Genomic DNA, 27,572 nt, shown 5'->3' with positions numbered 1-27,572 from the left:
TTTTAAGTCTGTATGTTAAAAATTGACTGATCTACACAGGTTTGAATGCAGTGATTTTCACAATTGCAGGCTATGTAAATCAAAACACTTTTAGGGTGAATTTAATCACTTCCGGTTGCTTCAGGAAGCTTAGAATCGACACAGGTAGACCTTATAGTGGCCTGATGGATTGTCATTGAAGACAGGTTCATAAGGCATTCATAATCAACATAGGCTTCAGGTTGAATTTAGAGGAGCAGTCAATGTATTCCTATGGGGCGACATGTCATTGTAAACTGTTTGATGTAAACACCTTCTTTTAACTGTTAAGGGTTAATGCCACACGGTCAATGTTAGGCTTGCACAGATCGGGAGGACCTTAGGAACGTTCCTGAGGTCAAATTGTGCTTCTAACCTTAACGGTTCTCTCTCTGTCTCCCAAAAGCAAATAAAATTGAAATTGAGGTCAAAGGGTCATTTTGCTCTGTCTTCTTGTCACTGTCGCTGCGCTCAGACCGAGTGAGCTACGGTCAAGCGGGGCATCTCGTTGAACTCGGCACGGCCTGGAGATAATAGTAATGCCATTGCAGGCTTTGTGTGTCTTTAACCACCGTACTTTTTCACTCCATCCTTGCTTTTTGTGTGTGTGTGTTTGTGTGAGAGAGCTTTTCTTTGACATCTGTTGGGAGAAATGACTGATTACAGTTCATGAGTGTTGTCTAATCACATATATGAAGTTTTGAAAAGTTCTGACCTTTTAACCCTTCAAAACAGCATCTATGACACCATCTTAAGGCACTTCCGGTTGTCACAGGAAGCTATAAGTAAACACATATCTTGAATGGAGTATGCTGTTACAGAATCCTGAGTTTTAAGTCTGTATGTTAAAAATTGACTGATCTACACAGGTTTGAATGCAGTGATTTTCACAATTGCAGGCTATGTAAATCAAAACACTTTTAGGGTGAATTTAATCACTTCCGGTTGCTTCAGGAAGCTTAGAATCGACACAGGTAGACCTTATAGTGGCCTGATGGATTGTCATTGAAGACAGGTTCATAAGGCATTCATAATCAACATAGGCTTCAGGTTGAATTTAGAGGAGCAGTCAATGTATTCCTATGGGGCGACATGTCATTGTAAACTGTTTGATGTAAACACCTTCTTTTAACTGTTAAGGGTTAATGCCACACGGTCAATGTTAGGCTTGCACAGATCGGGAGGACCTTAGGAACGTTCCTGAGGTCAAATTGTGCTTCTAACCTTAACGGTTCTCTCCCTGTCTCCCAAAAGCAAATAAAATTGAAATTGAGGTCAAAGGGTCATTTTGCTCTGTCTTCTTGTCACTGTCGCTGCGCTCAGACCGAGTGAGCTACGGTCAAGCGGGGCATCTCGTTGAACTCGGCACGGCCTGGAGATAATAGTAATGCCATTGCAGGCTTTGTGTGTCTTTAAGCACCGTACTTTTTCACTCCATCCTTGCTTTTTGTGTGTGTGTGTTTGTGTGAGAGAGCTTTTCTTTGACATATGATGGGAGAAATGACTGATTACAGTTCATGAGTGTTGTCTAATCACATATATGAAGTTTTGAAAAGTTCTGATCTTTTAACCCTTCAAAACAGCATCTATGACACCATCTTAAGGCACTTCCGGTTGTCACAGGAAGCTATAAGTAAACACATATCTTGAATGGAGTATGCTGTTACAGAATCCTGAGTTTTAAGTCTGTATGTTAAAAATTGACTGATCTACACAGGTTTGAATGCAGTGATTTTCACAATTGCAGGCTATGTAAATCAAAACACTTTTAGGGTGAATTTAATCACTTCCGGTTGCTTCAGGAAGCTTAGAATCGACACAGGTAGACCTTATAGTGGCCTGATGGATTGTCATTGAAGACAGGTTCATAAGGCATTCATAATCAACATAGGCTTCAGGTTGAATTTAGAGGAGCAGTCAATGTATTCCTATGGGGCGACATGTCATTGTAAACTGTTTGATGTAAACACCTTCTTTTAACTGTTAAGGGTTAATGCCACACGGTCAATGTTAGGCTTGCACAGATCGGGAGGACCTTAGGAACGTTCCTGAGGTCAAATTGTGCTTCTAACCTTAACGGTTCTCTCTCTGTCTCCCAAAAGCAAATAAAATTGAAATTGAGGTCAAAGGGTCATTTTGCTCTGTCTTCTTGTCACTGTCGCTGCGCTCAGACCGAGTGAGCTACGGTCAAGCGGGGCATCTCGTTGAACTCGGCACGGCCTGGAGATAATAGTAATGCCATTGCAGGCTTTGTGTGTCTTTAACCACCGTACTTTTTCACTCCATCCTTGCTTTTTGTGTGTGTGTGTTTGTGTGAGAGAGCTTTTCTTTGACATCTGTTGGGAGAAATGACTGATTACAGTTCATGAGTGTTGTCTAATCACATATATGAAGTTTTGAAAAGTTCTGACCTTTTAACCCTTCAAAACAGCATCTATGACACCATCTTAAGGCACTTCCGGTTGTCACAGGAAGCTATAAGTAAACACATATCTTGAATGGAGTATGCTGTTACAGAATCCTGAGTTTTAAGTCTGTATGTTAAAAATTGACTGATCTACACAGGTTTGAATGCAGTGATTTTCACAATTGCAGGCTATGTAAATCAAAACACTTTTAGGGTGAATTTAATCACTTCCGGTTGCTTCAGGAAGCTTAGAATCGACACAGGTAGACCTTATAGTGGCCTGATGGATTGTCATTGAAGACAGGTTCATAAGGCATTCATAATCAACATAGGCTTCAGGTTGAATTTAGAGGAGCAGTCAATGTATTCCTATGGGGTGACATGTCATTGTAAACTGTTTGATGTAAACACCTTCTTTTAACTGTTAAGGGTTAATGCCACACGGTCAATGTTAGGCTTGCACAGATCGGGAGGACCTTAGGAACGTTCCTGAGGTCAAATTGTGCTTCTAACCTTAACGGTTCTCTCCCTGTCTCCCAAAAGCAAATAAAATTGAAATTGAGGTCAAAGGGTCATTTTGCTCTGTCTTCTTGTCACTGTCGCTGCGCTCAGACCGAGTGAGCTACGGTCAAGCGGGGCATCTCGTTGAACTCGGCACGGCCTGGAGATAATAGTAATGCCATTGCAGGCTTTGTGTGTCTTTAAGCACCGTACTTTTTCACTCCATCCTTGCTTTTTGTGTGTGTGTGTTTGTGTGAGAGAGCTTTTCTTTGACATATGATGGGAGAAATGACTGATTACAGTTCATGAGTGTTGTCTAATCACATATATGAAGTTTTGAAAAGTTCTGATCTTTTAACCCTTCAAAACAGCATCTATGACACCATCTTAAGGCACTTCCGGTTGTCACAGGAAGCTATAAGTAAACACATATCTTGAATGGAGTATGCTGTTACAGAATCCTGAGTTTTAAGTCTGTATGTTAAAAATTGACTGATCTACACAGGTTTGAATGCAGTGATTTTCACAATTGTAGGCTATGTAAATCAAAACACTTTTAGGGTGAATTTAATCACTTCCGGTTGCTTCAGGAAGCTTAGAATCGACACAGGTAGACCTTATAGTGGCCTGATGGATTGTCATTGAAGACAGGTTCATAAGGCATTCATAATCAACATAGGCTTCAGGTTGAATTTAGAGGAGCAGTCAATGTATTCCTATGGGGCGACATGTCATTGTAAACTGTTTGATGTAAACACCTTCTTTTAACTGTTAAGGGTTAATGCCACACGGTCAATGTTAGGCTTGCACAGATCGGGAGGACCTTAGGAACGTTCCTGAGGTCAAATTGTGCTTCTAACCTTAACGGTTCTCTCTCTGTCTCCCAAAAGCAAATAAAATTGAAATTGAGGTCAAAGGGTCATTTTGCTCTGTCTTCTTGTCACTGTTGCTGCGCTCAGACCGAGTGAGCTACGGTCAAGCGGGGCATCTCGTTGAACTCGGCACGGCCTGGAGATAATAGTAATGCCATTGCAGGCTTTGTGTGTCTTTAAGCACCGTACTTTTTCACTCCATCCTTGCTTTTTGTGTGTGTGTGTTTGTGTGAGAGAGCTTTTCTTTGACATATGATGGGAGAAATGACTGATTACAGTTCATGAGTGTTGTCTAATCACATATATGAAGTTTTGAAAAGTTCTGATCTTTTAACCCTTCAAAACAGCATCTATGACACCATCTTAAGGCACTTCCGGTTGTCACAGGAAGCTATAAGTAAACACATATCTTGAATGGAGTATGCTGTTACAGAATCCTGAGTTTTAAGTCTGTATGTTAAAAATTGACTGATCTACACAGGTTTGAATGCAGTGATTTTCACAATTGCAGGCTATGTAAATCAAAACACTTTTAGGGTGAATTTAATCACTTCCGGTTGCTTCAGGAAGCTTAGAATCGACACAGGTAGACCTTATAGTGGCCTGATGGATTGTCATTGAAGACAGGTTCATAAGGCATTCATAATCAACATAGGCTTCAGGTTGAATTTAGAGGAGCAGTCAATGTATTCCTATGGGGCGACATGTCATTGTAAACTGTTTGATGTAAACACCTTCTTTTAACTGTTAAGGGTTAATGCCACACGGTCAATGTTAGGCTTGCACAGATCGGGAGGACCTTAGGAACGTTCCTGAGGTCAAATTGTGCTTCTAACCTTAACGGTTCTCTCTCTGTCTCCCAAAAGCAAATAAAATTGAAATTGAGGTCAAAGGGTCATTTTGCTCTGTCTTCTTGTCACTGTCGCTGCGCTCAGACCGAGTGAGCTACGGTCAAGCGGGGCATCTCGTTGAACTCGGCACGGCCTGGAGATAATAGTAATGCCATTGCAGGCTTTGTGTGTCTTTAAGCACCGTACTTTTTCACTCCATCCTTGCTTTTTGTGTGTGTGTGTTTGTGTGAGAGAGCTTTTCTTTGACATCTGTTGGGAGAAATGACTGATTACAGTTCATGAGTGTTGTCTAATCACATATATGAAGTTTTGAAAAGTTCTGACCTTTTAACCCTTCAAAACAGCATCTATGACACCATCTTAAGGCACTTCCGGTTGTCACAGGAAGCTATAAGTAAACACATATCTTGAATGGAGTATGCTGTTACAGAATCCTGAGTTTTAAGTCTGTATGTTAAAAATTGACTGATCTACACAGGTTTGAATGCAGTGATTTTCACAATTGCAGGCTATGTAAATCAAAACACTTTTAGGGTGAATTTAATCACTTCCGGTTGCTTCAGGAAGCTTAGAATCGACACAGGTAGACCTTATAGTGGCCTGATGGATTGTCATTGAAGACAGGTTCATAAGGCATTCATAATCAACATAGGCTTCAGGTTGAATTTAGAGGAGCAGTCAATGTATTCCTATGGGGCGACATGTCATTGTAAACTGTTTGATGTAAACACCTTCTTTTAACTGTTAAGGGTTAATGCCACACGGTCAATGTTAGGCTTGCACAGATCGGGAGGACCTTAGGAACGTTCCTGAGGTCAAATTGTGCTTCTAACCTTAACGGTTCTCTCCCTGTCTCCCAAAAGCAAATAAAATTGAAATTGAGGTCAAAGGGTCATTTTGCTCTGTCTTCTTGTCACTGTCGCTGCGCTCAGACCGAGTGAGCTACGGTCAAGCGGGGCATCTCGTTGAACTCGGCACGGCCTGGAGATAATAGTAATGCCATTGCAGGCTTTGTGTGTCTTTAAGCACCGTACTTTTTCACTCCATCCTTGCTTTTTGTGTGTGTGTGTTTGTGTGAGAGAGCTTTTCTTTGACATATGTTGGGAGAAATGACTGATTACAGTTCATGAGTGTTGTCTAATCACATATATGAAGTTTTGAAAAGTTCTGATCTTTTAACCCTTCAAAACAGCATCTATGACACCATCTTAAGGCACTTCCGGTTGTCACAGGAAGCTATAAGTAAACACATATCTTGAATGGAGTATGCTGTTACAGAATCCTGAGTTTTAAGTCTGTATGTTAAAAATTGACTGATCTACACAGGTTTGAATGCAGTGATTTTCACAATTGCAGGCTATGTAAATCAAAACACTTTTAGGGTGAATTTAATCACTTCCGGTTGCTTCAGGAAGCTTAGAATCGACACAGGTAGACCTTATAGTGGCCTGATGGATTGTCATTGAAGACAGGTTCATAAGGCATTCATAATCAACATAGGCTTCAGGTTGAATTTAGAGGAGCAGTCAATGTATTCCTATGGGGCGACATGTCATTGTAAACTGTTTGATGTAAACACCTTCTTTTAACTGTTAAGGGTTAATGCCACACGGTCAATGTTAGGCTTGCACAGATCGGGAGGACCTTAGGAACGTTCCTGAGGTCAAATTGTGCTTCTAACCTTAACGGTTCTCTCTCTGTCTCCCAAAAGCAAATAAAATTGAAATTGAGGTCAAAGGGTCATTTTGCTCTGTCTTCTTGTCACTGTTGCTGCGCTCAGACCGAGTGAGCTACGGTCAAGCGGGGCATCTCGTTGAACTCGGCACGGCCTGGAGATAATAGTAATGCCATTGCAGGCTTTGTGTGTCTTTAAGCACCGTACTTTTTCACTCCATCCTTGCTTTTTGTGTGTGTGTGTTTGTGTGAGAGAGCTTTTCTTTGACATATGTTGGGAGAAATGACTGATTACAGTTCATGAGTGTTGTCTAATCACATATATGAAGTTTTGAAAAGTTCTGATCTTTTAACCCTTCAAAACAGCATCTATGACACCATCTTAAGGCACTTCCGGTTGTCACAGGAAGCTATAAGTAAACACATATCTTGAATGGAGTATGCTGTTACAGAATCCTGAGTTTTAAGTCTGTATGTTAAAAATTGACTGATCTACACAGGTTTGAATGCAGTGATTTTCACAATTGCAGGCTATGTAAATCAAAACACTTTTAGGGTGAATTTAATCACTTCCGGTTGCTTCAGGAAGCTTAGAATCGACACAGGTAGACCTTATAGTGGCCTGATGGATTGTCATTGAAGACAGGTTCATAAGGCATTCATAATCAACATAGGCTTCAGGTTGAATTTAGAGGAGCAGTCAATGTATTCCTATGGGGCGACATGTCATTGTAAACTGTTTGATGTAAACACCTTCTTTTAACTGTTAAGGGTTAATGCCACACGGTCAATGTTAGGCTTGCACAGATCGGGAGGACCTTAGGAACGTTCCTGAGGTCAAATTGTGCTTCTAACCTTAACGGTTCTCTCTCTGTCTCCCAAAAGCAAATAAAATTGAAATTGAGGTCAAAGGGTCATTTTGCTCTGTCTTCTTGTCACTGTCGCTGCGCTCAGACCGAGTGAGCTACGGTCAAGCGGGGCATCTCGTTGAACTCGGCACGGCCTGGAGATAATAGTAATGCCATTGCAGGCTTTGTGTGTCTTTAAGCACCGTACTTTTTCACTCCATCCTTGCTTTTTGTGTGTGTGTGTTTGTGTGAGAGAGCTTTTCTTTGACATCTGTTGGGAGAAATGACTGATTACAGTTCATGAGTGTTGTCTAATCACATATATGAAGTTTTGAAAAGTTCTGACCTTTTAACCCTTCAAAACAGCATCTATGACACCATCTTAAGGCACTTCCGGTTGTCACAGGAAGCTATAAGTAAACACATATCTTGAATGGAGTATGCTGTTACAGAATCCTGAGTTTTAAGTCTGTATGTTAAAAATTGACTGATCTACACAGGTTTGAATGCAGTGATTTTCACAATTGCAGGCTATGTAAATCAAAACACTTTTAGGGTGAATTTAATCACTTCCGGTTGCTTCAGGAAGCTTAGAATCGACACAGGTAGACCTTATAGTGGCCTGATGGATTGTCATTGAAGACAGGTTCATAAGGCATTCATAATCAACATAGGCTTCAGGTTGAATTTAGAGGAGCAGTCAATGTATTCCTATGGGGCGACATGTCATTGTAAACTGTTTGATGTAAACACCTTCTTTTAACTGTTAAGGGTTAATGCCACACGGTCAATGTTAGGCTTGCACAGCTCGGGAGGACCTTAGGAACGTTCCTGAGGTCAAATTGTGCTTCTAACCTTAACGGTTCTCTCTCTGTCTCCCAAAAGCAAATAAAATTGAAATTGAGGTCAAAGAGTCATTTTGCTCTGTCTTCTTGTCACTGTCGCTGCGCTCAGACCGAGTGAGCTACCGTCAAGCGGGGCATCTCGTTGAACTCGGCACGGCCTGGAGATAATAGTAATGCCATTGCAGGCTTTGTGTGTCTTTAAGCACCGTACTTTTTCACTCCATCCTTGCTTTTTGTGTGTGTGTGTTTGTGTGAGAGAGCTTTTCTTTGACATCTGTTGGGAGAAATGACTGATTACAGTTCATGAGTGTTGTCTTATCACATATATGAAGTTTTGAAAAGTTCTGACCTTTTAACCCTTCAAAACAGCATCTATGACACCATCTTAAGGCACTTCCGGTTGTCACAGGAAGCTATAAGTAAACACATATCTTGAATGGAGTATGCTGTTACAGAATCCTGAGTTTTAAATCTGTATGTTAAAAATTGACTGATCTACACAGGTTTGAATGCAGTGATTTTCACAATTGCAGGCTATGTAAATCAAAACACTTTTAGGGTGAATTTAATCACTTCCGGTTGCTTCAGGAAGCTTAGAATCGACACAGGTAGACCTTATAGTGGCCTGATGGATTGTCATTGAAGACAGGTTCATAAGGCATTCATAATCAACATAGGCTTCAGGTTGAATTTAGAGGAGCAGTCAATGTATTCCTATGGGGCGACATGTCATTGTAAACTGTTTGATGTAAACACCTTCTTTTAACTGTTAAGGGTTAATGCCACACGGTCAATGTTAGGCTTGCACAGATCGGGAGGACCTTAGGAACGTTCCTGAGGTCAAATTGTGCTTCTAACCTTAACGGTTCTCTCTCTGTCTCCCAAAAGCAAATAAAATTGAAATTGAGGTCAAAGAGTCATTTTGCTCTGTCTTCTTGTCACTGTCGCTGCGCTCAGACCGAGTGAGCTACAGTCAAGCGGGGCATCTCGTTGAACTCGGCACGTTCTGGAGATAATAGTAATGCCATTGCAGGCTTTGTGTGTCTTTAAGCACCGTACTTTTTCACTCCATCCTTGCTTTTTGTGTGTGTGTGTTTGTGTGAGAGAGCTTTTCTTTGACATCTGTTGGGAGAAATGACTGATTACAGTTCATGAGTGTTGTCTAATCACATATATGAAGTTTTGAAAAGTTCTGACCTTTTAACCCTTCAAAACAGCATCTATGACACCATCTTAAGGCACTTCCGGTTGTCACAGGAAGCTATAAGTAAACACATATCTTGAATGGAGTATGTTGTTACAGAATCCTGAGTTTTAAGTCTGTATGTTAAAAATTGACTGATCTACACAGGTTTGAATGCAGTGATTTTCACAATTGCAGGCTATGTAAATCAAAACACTTTAAGGGTGAATTTAATCACTTCCGGTTGCTTCAGGAAGCTTAGAATCGACACAGGTAGACCTTATAGTGGCCTGATGGATTGTCATTGAAGACAGGTTCATAAGGCATTCATAATCAACATAGGCTTCAGGTTGAATTTAGAGGAGCAGTCAATGTATTCCTATGGGGCGACATGTCATTGTAAACTGTTTGATGTAAACACCTTCTTTTAACTGTTAAGGGTTAATGCCACACGGTCAATGTTAGGCTTGCACAGATCGGGAGGACCTTAGGAACGTTCTCTCTGTCTCCCAAAAGCAAATAAAATTGAAATTGAGGTCAAAGGGTCATTTTGCTCTGTCTTCTTGTCACTGTCGCTGCGCTCAGACCGAGTGAGCTACGGTCAAGCGGGGCATCTCGTTGAACTCGGCACGGCCTGGAGATAATAGTAATGCCATTGCAGGCTTTGTGTGTCTTTAAGCACCGTACTTTTTCACTCCATCCTTGCTTTTTGTGTGTGTGTGTTTGTGTGAGAGAGCTTTTCTTTGACATCTGTTGGGAGAAATGACTGATTACAGTTCATGAGTGTTGTCTAATCACATATATGAAGTTTTGAAAAGTTCTGACCTTTTAACCCTTCAAAACAGCATCTATGACACCATCTTAAGGCACTTCCGGTTGTCACAGGAAGCTATAAGTAATCACATATCTTGAATGGAGTATGCTGTTACAGAATCCTGAGTTTTAAGTCTGTATGTTAAAAATTGACTGATCTACACAGGTTTGAATGCAGTGATTTTCACAATTGCAGGCTATGTAAATCAAAACACTTTAAGGGTGAATTTAATCACTTCCGGTTGCTTCAGGAAGCTTAGAATCGACACAGGTAGACCTTATAGTGGCCTGATGGATTGTCATTGAAGACAGGTTCATAAGGCATTCATAATCAACATAGGCTTCAGGTTGAATTTAGAGGAGCAGTCAATGTATTCCTATGGGGCGACATGTCATTGTAAACTGTTTGATGTAAACACCTTCTTTTAACTGTTAAGGGTTAATGCCACACGGTCAATGTTAGGCTTGCACAGATCGGGAGGACCTTAGGAACGTTCCTGAGGTCAAATTGTGCTTCTAACCTTAACGGTTCTCTCTCTGTCTCCCAAAAGCAAATAAAATTGAAATTGAGGTCAAAGGGTCATTTTGCTCTGTCTTCTTGTCACTGTCGCTGCGCTCAGACCGAGTGAGCTACGGTCAAGCGGGGCATCTCGTTGAACTCGGCACGGCCTGGAGATAATAGTAATGCCATTGCAGGCTTTGTGTGTCTTTAAGCACCGTACTTTTTCACTCCATCCTTGCTTTTTGTGTGTGTGTGTTTGTGTGAGAGAGCTTTTCTTTGACATCTGTTGGGAGAAATGACTGATTACAGTTCATGAGTGTTGTCTAATCACATATATGAAGTTTTGAAAAGTTCTGACCTTTTAACCCTTCAAAACAGCATCTATGACACCATCTTAAGGCACTTCCGGTTGTCACAGGAAGCTATAAGTAAACACATATCTTGAATGGAGTATGCTGTTACAGAATCCTGAGTTTTAAGTCTGTATGTTAAAAATTGACTGATCTACACAGGTTTGAATGCAGTGATTTTCACAATTGCAGGCTATGTAAATCAAAACACTTTAAGGGTGAATTTAATCACTTCCGGTTGCTTCAGGAAGCTTAGAATCGACACAGGTAGACCTTATAGTGGCCTGATGGATTGTCATTGAAGACAGGTTCATAAGGCATTCATAATCAACATAGGCTTCAGGTTGAATTTAGAGGAGCAGTCAATGTATTCCTATGGGGCGACATGTCATTGTAAACTGTTTGATGTAAACACCTTCTTTTAACTGTTAAGGGTTAATGCCACACGGTCAATGTTAGGCTTGCACAGATCGGGAGGACCTTAGGAACGTTCCTGAGGTCAAATTGTGCTTCTAACCTTAACGGTTCTCTCTCTGTCTCCCAAAAGCAAATAAAATTGAAATTGAGGTCAAAGGGTCATTTTGCTCTGTCTTCTTGTCACTGTCGCTGCGCTCAGACCGAGTGAGCTACGGTCAAGCGGGGCATCTCGTTGAACTCGGCACGGCCTGGAGATAATAGTAATGCCATTGCAGGCTTTGTGTGTCTTTAAGCACCGTACTTTTTCACTCCATCCTTGCTTTTTGTGTGTGTGTGTTTGTGTGAGAGAGCTTTTCTTTGACATCTGTTGGGAGAAATGACTGATTACAGTTCATGAGTGTTGTCTAATCACATATATGAAGTTTTGAAAAGTTCTGACCTTTTAACCCTTCAAAACAGCATCTATGACACCATCTTAAGGCACTTCCGGTTGTCACAGGAAGCTATAAGTAAACACATATCTTGAATGGAGTATGCTGTTACAGAATCCTGAGTTTTAAGTCTGTATGTTAAAAATTGACTGATCTACACAGGTTTGAATGCAGTGATTTTCACAATTGCAGGCTATGTAAATCAAAACACTTTTAGGGTGAATTTAATCACTTCCGGTTGCTTCAGGAAGCTTAGAATCGACACAGGTAGACCTTATAGTGGCCTGATGGATTGTCATTGAAGACAGGTTCATAAGGCATTCATAATCAACATAGGCTTCAGGTTGAATTTAGAGGAGCAGTCAATGTATTCCTATGGGGCGACATGTCATTGTAAACTGTTTGATGTAAACACCTTCTTTTAACTGTTAAGGGTTAATGCCACACGGTCAATGTTAGGCTTGCACAGATCGGGAGGACCTTAGGAACGTTCCTGAGGTCAAATTGTGCTTCTAACCTTAACGGTTCTCTCTCTGTCTCCCAAAAGCAAATAAAATTGAAATTGAGGTCAAAGGGTCATTTTGCTCTGTCTTCTTGTCACTGTCGCTGCGCTCAGACCGAGTGAGCTACGGTCAAGCGGGGCATCTCGTTGAACTCGGCACGGCCTGGAGATAATAGTAATGCCATTGCAGGCTTTGTGTGTCTTTAAGCACCGTACTTTTTCACTCCATCCTTGCTTTTTGTGTGTGTGTGTTTGTGTGAGAGAGCTTTTCTTTGACATCTGTTGGGAGAAATGACTGATTACAGTTCATGAGTGTTGTCTAATCACATATATGAAGTTTTGAAAAGTTCTGACCTTTTAACCCTTCAAAACAGCATCTATGACACCATCTTAAGGCACTTCCGGTTGTCACAGGAAGCTATAAGTAAACACATATCTTGAATGGAGTATGCTGTTACAGAATCCTGAGTTTTAAGTCTGTATGTTAAAAATTGACTGATCTACACAGGTTTGAATGCAGTGATTTTCACAATTGCAGGCTATGTAAATCAAAACACTTTTAGGGTGAATTTAATCACTTCCGGTTGCTTCAGGAAGCTTAGAATCGACACAGGTAGACCTTATAGTGGCCTGATGGATTGTCATTGAAGACAGGTTCATAAGGCATTCATAATCAACATAGGCTTCAGGTTGAATTTAGAGGAGCAGTCAATGTATTCCTATGGGGCGACATGTCATTGTAAACTGTTTGATGTAAACACCTTCTTTTAACTGTTAAGGGTTAATGCCACACGGTCAATGTTAGGCTTGCACAGCTCGGGAGGACCTTAGGAACGTTCCTGAGGTCAAATTGTGCTTCTAACCTTAACGGTTCTCTCTCTGTCTCCCAAAAGCAAATAAAATTGAAATTGAGGTCAAAGAGTCATTTTGCTCTGTCTTCTTGTCACTGTCGCTGCGCTCAGACCGAGTGAGCTACAGTCAAGCGGGGCATCTCGTTGAACTCGGCACGTTCTGGAGATAATAGTAATGCCATTGCAGGCTTTGTGTGTCTTTAAGCACCGTACTTTTTCACTCCATCCTTGCTTTTTGTGTGTGTGTGTTTGTGTGAGAGAGCTTTTCTTTGACATCTGTTGGGAGAAATGACTGATTACAGTTCATGAGTGTTGTCTAATCACATATATGAAGTTTTGAAAAGTTCTGACCTTTTAACCCTTCAAAACAGCATCTATGACACCATCTTAAGGCACTTCCGGTTGTCACAGGAAGCTATAAGTAAACACATATCTTGAATGGAGTATGCTGTTACAGAATCCTGAGTTTTAAGTCTGTATGTTAAAAATTGACTGATCTACACAGGTTTGAATGCAGTGATTTTCACAATTGCAGGCTATGTAAATCAAAACACTTTTAGGGTGAATTTAATCACTTCCGGTTGCTTCAGGAAGCTTAGAATCGACACAGGTAGACCTTATAGTGGCCTGATGGATTGTCATTGAAGACAGGTTCATAAGGCATTCATAATCAACATAGGCTTCAGGTTGAATTTAGAGGAGCAGTCAATGTATTCCTATGGGGCGACATGTCATTGTAAACTGTTTGATGTAAACACCTTCTTTTAACTGTTAAGGGTTAATGCCACACGGTCAATGTTAGGCTTGCACAGCTCGGGAGGACCTTAGGAACGTTCCTGAGGTCAAATTGTGCTTCTAACCTTAACGGTTCTCTCTCTGTCTCCCAAAAGCAAATAAAATTGAAATTGAGGTCAAAGAGTCATTTTGCTCTGTCTTCTTGTCACTGTCGCTGCGCTCAGACCGAGTGAGCTACAGTCAAGCGGGGCATCTCGTTGAACTCGGCACGTTCTGGAGATAATAGTAATGCCATTGCAGGCTTTGTGTGTCTTTAAGCACCGTACTTTTTCACTCCATCCTTGCTTTTTGTGTGTGTGTGTTTGTGTGAGAGAGCTTTTCTTTGACATCTGTTGGGAGAAATGACTGATTACAGTTCATGAGTGTTGTCTAATCACATATATGAAGTTTTGAAAAGTTCTGACCTTTTAACCCTTCAAAACAGCATCTATGACACCATCTTAAGGCACTTCCGGTTGTCACAGGAAGCTATAAGTAAACACATATCTTGAATGGAGTATGCTGTTACAGAATCCTGAGTTTTAAGTCTGTATGTTAAAAATTGACTGATCTACACAGGTTTGAATGCAGTGATTTTCACAATTGCAGGCTATGTAAATCAAAACACTTTTAGGGTGAATTTAATCACTTCCGGTTGCTTCAGGAAGCTTAGAATCGACACAGGTAGACCTTATAGTGGCCTGATGGATTGTCATTGAAGACAGGTTCATAAGGCATTCATAATCAACATAGGCTTCAGGTTGAATTTAGAGGAGCAGTCAATGTATTCCTATGGGGCGACATGTCATTGTAAACTGTTTGATGTAAACACCTTCTTTTAACTGTTAAGGGTTAATGCCACACGGTCAATGTTAGGCTTGCACAGATCGGGAGGACCTTAGGAACGTTCCTGAGGTCAAATTGTGCTTCTAACCTTAACGGTTCTCTCTCTGTCTCCCAAAAGCAAATACAATTGAAATTGAGGTCAAAGGGTCATTTTGCTCTGTCTTCTTGTCACTGTTGCTGCGCTCAGACCGAGTGAGCTACGGTCAAGCGGGGCATCTCGTTGAACTCGGCACGTTCTGGAGATAATAGTAATGCCATTGCAGGCTTTGTGTGTCTTTAAGCACCGTACTTTTTCACTCCATCCTTGCTTTTTGTGTGTGTGTGTTTGTGTGAGAGAGCTTTTCTTTGACATCTGTTGGGAGAAATGACTGATTACAGTTCATGAGTGTTGTCTAATCACATATATGAAGTTTTGAAAAGTTCTGACTTTTTAACCCTTCAAAACAGCATCTATGACACCATCTTAAGGCACTTCCGGTTGTCACAGGAAGCTATAAGTAAACACATATCTTGAATGGAGTATGCTGTTACAGAATCCTGAGTTTTAAGTCTGTATGTTAAAAATTGACTGATCTACACAGGTTTGAATGCAGTGATTTTCACAATTGCAGGCTATGTAAATCAAAACACTTTTAGGGTGAATTTAATCACTTCCGGTTGCTTCAGGAAGCTTAGAATCGACACAGGTAGACCTTATAGTGGCCTGATGGATTTTCATTGAAGACAGGTTCATAAGGCATTCATAATCAACATAGGCTTCAGGTTGAATTTAGAGGAGCAGTCAATGTATTCCTATGGGGCGACATGTCATTGTAAACTGTTTGATGTAAACACCTTCTTTTAACTGTTAAGGGTTAATGCCACATGGTCAATGTTAGGCTTGCACAGATCGGGAGGACCTTAGGAACGTTCCTGAGGTCAAATTGTGCTTCTAACCTTAACGGTTCTCTCTCTGTCTCCCAAAAGCAAATAAAATTGAAATTGAGGTCAAAGAGTCATTTTGCTCTGTCTTCTTGTCACTGTCGCTGCGCTCAGACCGAGTGAGCTACAGTCAAGCGGGGCATCTCGTTGAACTCGGCACGGCCTGGAGATAATAGTAATGCCATTGCAGGCTTTGTGTGTCTTTAAGCACCGTACTTTTTCACTCCATCCTTGCTTTTTGTGTGTGTGTGTTTGTGTGAGAGAGCTTTTCTTTGACATCTGTTGGGAGAAATGACTGATTACAGTTCATGAGTGTTGTCTAATCACATATATGAAGTTTTAAAAAGTTCTGACCTTTTAACCCTTCAAAACAGCATCTATGACACCATCTTAAGGCACTTCCGGTTGTCACAGGAAGCTATAAGTAAACACATATCTTGAATGGAGTATGCTGTTACAGAATCCTGAGTTTGAAGTCTGTATGTTAAAAATTGACTGATCTACACAGGTTTGAATGCAGTGATTTTCACAATTGCAGGCTATGTAAATCAAAACACTTTTAGGGTGAATTTAATCACTTCCGGTTGCTTCAGGAAGCTTAGAATCGACACAGGTAGACCTTATAGTGGCCTGATGGATTGTCATTGAAGACAGGTTCATAAGGCATTCATAATCAACATAGGCTTCAGGTTGAATTTAGAGGAGCAGTCAATGTATTCCTATGGGGCGACATGTCATTGTAAACTGTTTGATGTAAACACCTTCTTTTAACTGTTAAGGGTTAATGCCACACGGTCAATGTTAGGCTTGCACAGATCGGGAGGACCTTAGGAACGTTCCTGAGGTCAAATTGTGCTTCTAACCTTAACGGTTCTCTCTCTGTCTCCCAAAAGCAAATACAATTGAAATTGAGGTCAAAGGGTCATTTTGCTCTGTCTTCTTGTCACTGTTGCTGCGCTCAGACCGAGTGAGCTACGGTCAAGCGGAGCATCTCGTTGAACTCGGCACGTTCTGGAGATAATAGTAATGCCATTGCAGGCTTTGTGTGTCTTTAAGCACCGTACTTTTTCACTCCATCCTTGCTTTTTGTGTGTGTGTGTTTGTGTGAGAGAGCTTTTCTTTGACATATGTTGGGAGAAATGACTGATTACAGTTCATGAGTGTTGTCTAATCACATATATGAAGTTTTGAAAAGTTCTGATCTTTTAACCCTTCAAAACATCATCTATGACACCATCTTAAGGCACTTCCGGTTGTCACAGGAAGCTATAAGTAAACACATATCTTGAATGGAGTATGCTGTTACAGAATCCTGAGTTTTAAGTCTGTATGTTAAAAATTGACTGATCTACACAGGTTTGAATGCAGTGATTTTCACAATTGCAGGCTATGTAAATCAAAACACTTTTAGGGTGAATTTAATCACTTCCGGTTGCTTCAGGAAGCTTAGAATCGACACAGGTAGACCTTATAGTGGCCTGATGGATTGTCATTGAAGACAGGTTCATAAGGCATTCATAATCAACATAGGCTTCAGGTTGAATTTAGAGGAGCAGTCAATGTATTCCTATGGGGCGACATGTCATTGTAAACTGTTTGATGTAAACACCTTCTTTTAACTGTTAAGGGTTAATGCCACACGGTCAATGTTAGGCTTGCACAGCTCGGGAGGACCTTAGGAACGTTCCTGAGGTCAAATTGTGCTTCTAACCTTAACGGTTCTCTCTCTGTCTCCCAAAAGCAAATAAAATTGAAATTGAGGTCAAAGAGTCATTTTGCTCTGTCTTCTTGTCACTGTCGCTGCGCTCAGACCGAGTGAGCTACCGTCAAGCGGGGCATCTCGTTGAACTCGGCACGGCCTGGAGATAATAGTAATGTCATTGCAGGCTTTGTGTGTCTTTAAGCACCGTACTTTTTCACTCCATCCTTGCTTTTTGTGTGTGTGTGTTTGTGTGAGAGAGCTTTTCTTTGACATCTGTTGGGAGAAATGACTGATTACAGTTCATGAGTGTTGTCTTATCACATATATGAAGTTTTGAAAAGTTCTGACCTTTTAACCCTTCAAAACAGCATCTATGACACCATCTTAAGGCACTTCCGGTTGTCACAGGAAGCTATAAGTAAACACATATCTTGAATGGAGTATGCTGTTACAGAATCCTGAGTTTTAAGTCTGTATGTTAAAAATTGACTGATCTACACAGGTTTGAATGCAGTGATTTTCACAATTGCAGGCTATGTAAATCAAAACACTTTTAGGGTGAATTTAATCACTTCCGGTTGCTTCAGGAAGCTTAGAATCGACACAGGTAGACCTTATAGTGGCCTGATGGATTGTCGTTGAAGACAGGTTCATAAGGCATTCATAATCAACATAGGCTTCAGGTTGAATTTAGAGGAGCAGTCAATGTATTCCTATGGGGCGACATGTCATTGTAAACTGTTTGATGTAAACACCTTCTTTTAACTGTTAAGGGTTAATGCCACACGGTCAATGTTAGGCTTGCACAGCTCGGGAGGACCTTAGGAACGTTCCTGAGGTCAAATTGTGCTTCTAACCTTAACGGTTCTCTCTCTGTCTCCCAAAAGCAAATAAAATTGAAATTGAGGTCAAAGAGTCATTTTGCTCTGTCTTCTTGTCACTGTCGCTGCGCTCAGACCGAGTGAGCTACCGTCAAGCGGGGCATCTCGTTGAACTCGGCACGGCCTGGAGATAATAGTAATGTCATTGCAGGCTTTGTGTGTCTTTAAGCACCGTACTTTTTCACTCCATCCTTGCTTTTTGTGTGTGTGTGTTTGTGTGAGAGAGCTTTTCTTTGACATCTGTTGGGAGAAATGACTGATTACAGTTCATGAGTGTTGTCTTATCACATATATGAAGTTTTGAAAAGTTCTGACCTTTTAACCCTTCAAAACAGCATCTATGACACCATCTTAAGGCACTTCCGGTTGTCACAGGAAGCTATAAGTAAACACATATCTTGAATGGAGTATGCTGTTACAGAATCCTGAGTTTTAAGTCTGTATGTTAAAAATTGACTGATCTACACAGGTTTGAATGCAGTGATTTTCACAATTGCAGGCTATGTAAATCAAAACACTTTTAGGGTGAATTTAATCACTTCCGGTTGCTTCAGGAAGCTTAGAATCGACACAGGTAGACCTTATAGTGGCCTGATGGATTGTCGTTGAAGACAGGTTCATAAGGCATTCATAATCAACATAGGCTTCAGGTTGAATTTAGAGGAGCAGTCAATGTATTCCTATGGGGCGACATGTCATTGTAAACTGTTTGATGTAAACACCTTCTTTTAACTGTTAAGGGTTAATGCCACACGGTCAATGTTAGGCTTGCACAGCTCGGGAGGACCTTAGGAACGTTCCTGAGGTCAAATTGTGCTTCTAACCTTAACGGTTCTCTCTCTGTCTCCCAAAAGCAAATACAATTGAAATTGAGGTCAAAGAGTCATTTTGCTCTGTCTTCTTGTCACTGTCGCTGCGCTCAGACCGAGTGAGCTACAGTCAAGCGGGGCATCTCGTTGAACTCGGCACGTTCTGGAGATAATAGTAATGCCATTGCAGGCTTTGTGTGTCTTTAAGCACCGTACTTTTTCACTCCATCCTTGCTTTTTGTGTGTGTGTGTTTGTGTGAGAGAGCTTTTCTTTGACATCTGTTGGGAGAAATGACTGATTACAGTTCATGAGTCTTGTCTAATCACATATATGAAGTTTTGAAAAGTTCTGACCTTTTAACCCTTCAAAACAGCATCTATGACACCATCTTAAGGCACTTCCGGTTGTCACAGGAAGCTATAAGTAAACACATATCTTGAATGGAGTATGCTGTTACAGAATCCTGAGTTTTAAGTCTGTATGTTAAAAATTGACTGATCTACACAGGTTTGAATGCAGTGATTTTCACAATTGCAGGCTATGTAAATCAAAACACTTTTAGGGTGAATTTAATCACTTCCGGTTGCTTCAGGAAGCTTAGAATCGACACAGGTAGACCTTATAGTGGCCTGATGGATTGTCATTGAAGACAGGTTCATAAGGCATTCATAATCAACATAGGCTTCAGGTTGAATTTAGAGGAGCAGTCAATGTATTCCTATGGGGCGACATGTCATTGTAAACTGTTTGATGTAAACACCTTCTTTTAACTGTTAAGGGTTAATGCCACACGGTCAATGTTAGGCTTGCACAGATCGGGAGGACCTTAGGAACGTTCCTGAGGTCAAATTGTGCTTCTAACCTTAACGGTTCTCTCTCTGTCTCCCAAAAGCAAATACAATTGAAATTGAGGTCAAAGGGTCATTTTGCTCTGTCTTCTTGTCACTGTTGCTGCGCTCAGACCGAGTGAGCTACGGTCAAGCGGGGCATCTCGTTGAACTCGGCACGTTCTGGAGATAATAGTAATGCCATTGCAGGCTTTGTGTGTCTTTAAGCACCGTACTTTTTCACTCCATCCTTGCTTTTTGTGTGTGTGTGTTTGTGTGAGAGAGCTTTTCTTTGACATCTGTTGGGAGAAATGACTGATTACAGTTCATGAGTGTTGTCTAATCACATATATGAAGTTTTGAAAAGTTCTGACCTTTTAACCCTTCAAAACAGCATCTATGACACCATCTTAAGGCACTTCCGGTTGTCACAGGAAGCTATAAGTAAACACATATCTTGAATGGAGTATGCTGTTACAGAATCCTGAGTTTTAAGTCTGTATGTTAAAAATTGACTGATCTACACAGGTTTGAATGCAGTGATTTTCACAATTGCAGGCTATGTAAATCAAAACACTTTTAGGGTGAATTTAATCACTTCCGGTTGCTTCAGGAAGCTTAGAATCGACACAGGTAGACCTTATAGTGGCCTGATGGATTGTCATTGAAGACAGGTTCATAAGGCATTCATAATCAACATAGGCTTCAGGTTGAATTTAGAGGAGCAGTCAATGTATTCCTATGGGGCGACATGTCATTGTAAACTGTTTGATGTAAACACCTTCTTTTAACTGTTAAGGGTTAATGCCACACGGTCAATGTTAGGCTTGCACAGATCGGGAGGACCTTAGGAACGTTCCTGAGGTCAAATTGTGCTTCTAACCTTAACGGTTCTCTCTCTGTCTCCCAAAAGCAAATAAAATTGAAATTGAGGTCAAAGAGTCATTTTGCTCTGTCTTCTTGTCACTGTCGCTGCGCTCAGACCGAGTGAGCTACAGTCAAGCGGGGCATCTCGTTGAACTCGGCACGTTCTGGAGATAATAGTAATGCCATTGCAGGCTTTGTGTGTCTTTAAGCACCGTACTTTTTCACTCCATCCTTGCTTTTTGTGTGTGTGTGTTTGTGTGAGAGAGCTTTTCTTTGACATCTGTTGGGAGAAATGACTGATTACAGTTCATGAGTGTTGTCTAATCACATATATGAAGTTTTGAAAAGTTCTGACCTTTTAACCCTTCAAAACAGCATCTATGACACCATCTTAAGGCACTTCCGGTTGTCACAGGAAGCTATAAGTAAACACATATCTTGAATGGAGTATGCTGTTACAGAATCCTGAGTTTTAAGTCTGTATGTTAAAAATTGACTGATCTACACAGGTTTGAATGCAGTGATTTTCACAATTGCAGGCTATGTAAATCAAAACACTTTTAGGGTGAATTTAATCACTTCCGGTTGCTTCAGGAAGCTTAGAATCGACACAGGTAGACCTTATAGTGGCCTGATGGATTGTCATTGAAGACAGGTTCATAAGGCATTCATAATCAACATAGGCTTCAGGTTGAATTTAGAGGAGCAGTCAATGTATTCCTATGGGGCGACATGTCATTGTAAACTGTTTGATGTAAACACCTTCTTTTAACTGTTAAGGGTTAATGCCACACGGTCAATGTTAGGCTTGCACAGATCGGGAGGACCTTAGGAACGTTCCTGAGGTCAAATTGTGCTTCTAACCTTAACGGTTCTCTCTCTGTCTCCCAAAAGCAAATACAATTGAAATTGAGGTCAAAGGGTCATTTTGCTCTGTCTTCTTGTCACTGTTGCTGCGCTCAGACCGAGTGAGCTACGGTCAAGCGGGGCATCTCGTTGAACTCGGCACGTTCTGGAGATAATAGTAATGCCATTGCAGGCTTTGTGTGTCTTTAAGCACCGTACTTTTTCACTCCATCCTTGCTTTTTGTGTGTGTGTGTTTGTGTGAGAGAGCTTTTCTTTGACATATGTTGGGAGAAATGACTGATTACAGTTCATGAGTGTTGTCTAATCACATATATGAAGTTTTGAAAAGTTCTGATCTTTTAACCCTTCAAAACAGCATCTATGACACCATCTTAAGGCACTTCCGGTTGTCACAGGAAGCTATAAGTAAACACATATCTTGAATGGAGTATGCTGTTACAGAATCCTGAGTTTTAAGTCTGTATGTTAAAAATTGACTGATCTACACAGGTTTGAATGCAGTGATTTTCACAATTGCAGGCTATGTAAATCAAAACACTTTTAGGGTGAATTTAATCACTTCCGGTTGCTTCAGGAAGCTTAGAATCGACACAGGTAGACCTTATAGTGGCCTGATGGATTGTCATTGAAGACAGGTTCATAAGGCATTCATAATCAACATAGGCTTCAGGTTGAATTTAGAGGAGCAGTCAATGTATTCCTATGGGGCGACATGTCATTGTAAACTGTTTGATGTAAACACCTTCTTTTAACTGTTAAGGGTTAATGCCACACGGTCAATGTTAGGCTTGCACAGATCGGGAGGACCTTAGGAACGTTCCTGAGGTCAAATTGTGCTTCTAACCTTAACGGTTCTCTCTCTGTCTCCCAAAAGCAAATAAAATTGAAATTGAGGTCAAAGAGTCATTTTGCTCTGTCTTCTTGTCACTGTCGCTGCGCTCAGACCGAGTGAGCTACGGTCAAGCGGGGCATCTCGTTGAACTCGGCACGGCCTGGAGATAATAGTAATGCCATTGCAGGCTTTGTGTGTCTTTAAGCACCGTACTTTTTCACTCCATCCTTGCTTTTTGTGTGTGTGTGTTTGTGTGAGAGAGCTTTTCTTTGACATCTGTTGGGAGAAATGACTGATTACAGTTCATGAGTGTTGTCTAATCACATATATGAAGTTTTGAAAAGTTCTGACCTTTTAACCCTTCAAAACAGCATCTATGACACCATCTTAAGGCACTTCCGGTTGTCACAGGAAGCTATAAGTAAACACATATCTTGAATGGAGTATGCTGTTACAGAATCCTGAGTTTTAAGTCTGTATGTTAAAAATTGACTGATCTACACAGGTTTGAATGCAGTGATTTTCACAATTGCAGGCTATGTAAATCAAAACACTTTTAGGGTGAATTTAATCACTTCCGGTTGCTTCAGGAAGCTTAGAATCGACACAGGTAGACCTTATAGTGGCCTGATGGATTGTCATTGAAGACAGGTTCATAAGGCATTCATAATCAACATAGGCTTCAGGTTGAATTTAGAGGAGCAGTCAATGTATTCCTATGGGGCGACATGTCATTGTAAACTGTTTGATGTAAACACCTTCTTTTAACTGTTAAGGGTTAATGCCACACGGTCAATGTTAGGCTTGCACAGATCGGGAGGACCTTAGGAACGTTCCTGAGGTCAAATTGTGCTTCTAACCTTAACGGTTCTCTCTCTGTCTCCCAAAAGCAAATAAAATTGAAATTGAGGTCAAAGAGTCATTTTGCTCTGTCTTCTTGTCACTGTCGCTGCGCTCAGACCGAGTGAGCTACAGTCAAGCGGGGCATCTCGTTGAACTCGGCACGGCCTGGAGATAATAGTAATGCCATTGCAGGCTTTGTGTGTCTTTAAGCACCGTACTTTTTCACTCCATCCTTGCTTTTTGTGTGTGTGTGTTTGTGTGAGAGAGCTTTTCTTTGACATCTGTTGGGAGAAATGACTGATTACAGTTCATGAGTGTTGTCTAATCACATATATGAAGTTTTGAAAAGTTCTGACCTTTTAACCCTTCAAAACAGCATCTATGACACCATCTTAAGGCACTTCCGGTTGTCACAGGAAGCTATAAGTAAACACATATCTTGAATGGAGTATGCTGTTACAGAATCCTGAGTTTTAAGTCTGTATGTTAAAAATTGACTGATCTACACAGGTTTGAATGCAGTGATTTTCACAATTGCAGGCTATGTAAATCAAAACACTTTTAGGGTGAATTTAATCACTTCCGGTTGCTTCAGGAAGCTTAGAATCGACACAGGTAGACCTTATAGTGGCCTGATGGATTGTCATTGAAGACAGGTTCATAAGGCATTCATAATCAACATAGGCTTCAGGTTGAATTTAGAGGAGCAGTCAATGTATTCCTATGGGGCGACATGTCATTGTAAACTGTTTGATGTAAACACCTTCTTTTAACTGTTAAGGGTTAATGCCACACGGTCAATGTTAGGCTTGCACAGATCGGGAGGACCTTAGGAACGTTCCTGAGGTCAAATTGTGCTTCTAACCTTAACGGTTCTCTCTCTGTCTCCCAAAAGCAAATACAATTGAAATTGAGGTCAAAGGGTCATTTTGCTCTGTCTTCTTGTCACTGTTGCTGCGCTCAGACCGAGTGAGCTACGGTCAAGCGGGGCATCTCGTTGAACTCGGCACGTTCTGGAGATAATAGTAATGCCATTGCAGGCTTTGTGTGTCTTTAAGCACCGTACTTTTTCACTCCATCCTTGCTTTTTGTGTGTGTGTGTTTGTGTGAGAGAGCTTTTCTTTGACATCTGTTGGGAGAAATGACTGATTACAGTTCATGAGTGTTGTCTAATCACATATATGAAGTTTTGAAAAGTTCTGACCTTTTAACCCTTCAAAACAGCATCTATGACACCATCTTAAGGCACTTCCGGTTGTCACAGGAAGCTATAAGTAAACACATATCTTGAATGGAGTATGCTGTTACAGAATCCTGAGTTTTAAGTCTGTATGTTAAAAATTGACTGATCTACACAGGTTTGAATGCAGTGATTTTCACAATTGCAGGCTATGTAAATCAAAACACTTTTAGGGTGAATTTAATCACTTCCGGTTGCTTCAGGAAGCTTAGAATCGACACAGGTAGACCTTATAGTGGCCTGATGGATTGTCATTGAAGACAGGTTCATAAGGCATTCATAATCAACATAGGCTTCAGGTTGAATTTAGAGGAGCAGTCAATGTATTCCTATGGGGCGACATGTCATTGTAAACTGTTTGATGTAAACACCTTCTTTTAACTGTTAAGGGTTAATGCCACACGGTCAATGTTAGGCTTGCACAGATCGGGAGGACCTTAGGAACGTTCCTGAGGTCAAATTGTGCTTCTAACCTTAACGGTTCTCTCTCTGTCTCCCAAAAGCAAATAAAATTGAAATTGAGGTCAAAGAGTCATTTTGCTCTGTCTTCTTGTCACTGTCGCTGCGCTCAGACCGAGTGAGCTACAGTCAAGCGGGGCATCTCGTTGAACTCGGCACGTTCTGGAGATAATAGTAATGCCATTGCAGGCTTTGTGTGTCTTTAAGCACCGTACTTTTTCACTCCATCCTTGCTTTTTGTGTGTGTGTGTTTGTGTGAGAGAGCTTTTCTTTGACATCTGTTGGGAGAAATGACTGATTACAGTTCATGAGTGTTGTCTAATCACATATATGAAGTTTTGAAAAGTTCTGACCTTTTAACCCTTCAAAACAGCATCTATGACACCATCTTAAGGCACTTCCGGTTGTCACAGGAAGCTATAAGTAAACACATATCTTGAATGGAGTATGCTGTTACAGAATCCTGAGTTTTAAGTCTGTATGTTAAAAATTGACTGATCTACACAGGTTTGAATGCAGTGATTTTCACAATTGCAGGCTATGTAAATCAAAACACTTTTAGGGTGAATTTAATCACTTCCGGTTGCTTCAGGAAGCTTAGAATCGACACAGGTAGACCTTATAGTGGCCTGATGGATTGTCATTGAAGACAGGTTCATAAGGCATTCATAATCAACATAGGCTTCAGGTTGAATTTAGAGGAGCAGTCAATGTATTCCTATGGGGCGACATGTCATTGTAAACTGTTTGATGTAAACACCTTCTTTTAACTGTTAAGGGTTAATGCCACACGGTCAATGTTAGGCTTGCACAGATCGGGAGGACCTTAGGAACGTTCCTGAGGTCAAATTGTGCTTCTAACCTTAACGGTTCTCTCTCTGTCTCCCAAAAGCAAATACAATTGAAATTGAGGTCAAAGGGTCATTTTGCTCTGTCTTCTTGTCACTGTTGCTGCGCTCAGACCGAGTGAGCTACGGTCAAGCGGGGCATCTCGTTGAACTCGGCACGTTCTGGAGATAATAGTAATGCCATTGCAGGCTTTGTGTGTCTTTAAGCACCGTACTTTTTCACTCCATCCTTGCTTTTTGTGTGTGTGTGTTTGTGTGAGAGAGCTTTTCTTTGACATCTGTTGGGAGAAATGACTGATTACAGTTCATGAGTGTTGTCTAATCACATATATGAAGTTTTGAAAAGTTCTGACCTTTTAACCCTTCAAAACAGCATCTATGACACCATCTTAAGGCACTTCCGGTTGTCACAGGAAGCTATAAGTAAACACATATCTTGAATGGAGTATGCTGTTACAGAATCCTGAGTTTTAAGTCTGTATGTTAAAAATTGACTGATCTACACAGGTTTGAATGCAGTGATTTTCACAATTGCAGGCTATGTAAATCAAAACACTTTTAGGGTGAATTTAATCACTTCCGGTTGCTTCAGGAAGCTTAGAATCGACACAGGTAGACCTTATAGTGGCCTGATGGATTGTCATTGAAGACAGGTTCATAAGGCATTCATAATCAACATAGGCTTCAGGTTGAATTTAGAGGAGCAGTCAATGTATTCCTATGGGGCGACATGTCATTGTAAACTGTTTGATGTAAACACCTTCTTTTAACTGTTAAGGGTTAATGCCACACGGTCAATGTTAGGCTTGCACAGATCGGGAGGACCTTAGGAACGTTCCTGAGGTCAAATTGTGCTTCTAACCTTAACGGTTCTCTCTCTGTCTCCCAAAAGCAAATACAATTGAAATTGAGGTCAAAGGGTCATTTTGCTCTGTCTTCTTGTCACTGTTGCTGCGCTCAGACCGAGTGAGCTACGGTCAAGCGGAGCATCTCGTTGAACTCGGCACGTTCTGGAGATAATAGTAATGCCATTGCAGGCTTTGTGTGTCTTTAAGCACCGTACTTTTTCACTCCATCCTTGCTTTTTGTGTGTGTGTGTTTGTGTGAGAGAGCTTTTCTTTGACATATGTTGGGAGAAATGACTGATTACAGTTCATGAGTGTTGTCTAATCACATATATGAAGTTTTGAAAAGTTCTGACCTTTTAACCCTTCAAAACAGCATCTATGACACCATCTTAAGGCACTTCCGGTTGTCACAGGAAGCTATAAGTAAACACATATCTTGAATGGAGTATGCTGTTACAGAATCCTGAGTTTTAAGTCTGTATGTTAAAAATTGACTGATCTACACAGGTTTGAATGCAGTGATTTTCACAATTGCAGGCTATGTAAATCAAAACACTTTTAGGGTGAATTTAATCACTTCCGGTTGCTTCAGGAAGCTTAGAATCGACACAGGTAGACCTTATAGTGGCCTGATGGATTTTCATTGAAGACAGGTTCATAAGGCATTCATAATCAACATAGGCTTCAGGTTGAATTTAGAGGAGCAGTCAATGTATTCCTATGGGGCGACATGTCATTGTAAACTGTTTGATGTAAACACCTTCTTTTAACTGTTAAGGGTTAATGCCACACGGTCAATGTTAGGCTTGCACAGATCGGGAGGACCTTAGGAACGTTCCTGAGGTCAAATTGTGCTTCTAACCTTAACGGTTCTCTCTCTGTCTCCCAAAAGCAAATACAATTGAAATTGAGGTCAAAGGGTCATTTTGCTCTGTCTTCTT

The sequence above is a fragment of the Salvelinus alpinus genome, chromosome 6, assembly GCF_045679555.1.
Source record: "Salvelinus alpinus chromosome 6, SLU_Salpinus.1, whole genome shotgun sequence".
Classification (NCBI taxonomy): domain Eukaryota; kingdom Metazoa; phylum Chordata; class Actinopteri; order Salmoniformes; family Salmonidae; genus Salvelinus; species Salvelinus alpinus.
This window is presented reverse-complemented; position numbering follows the sequence as displayed.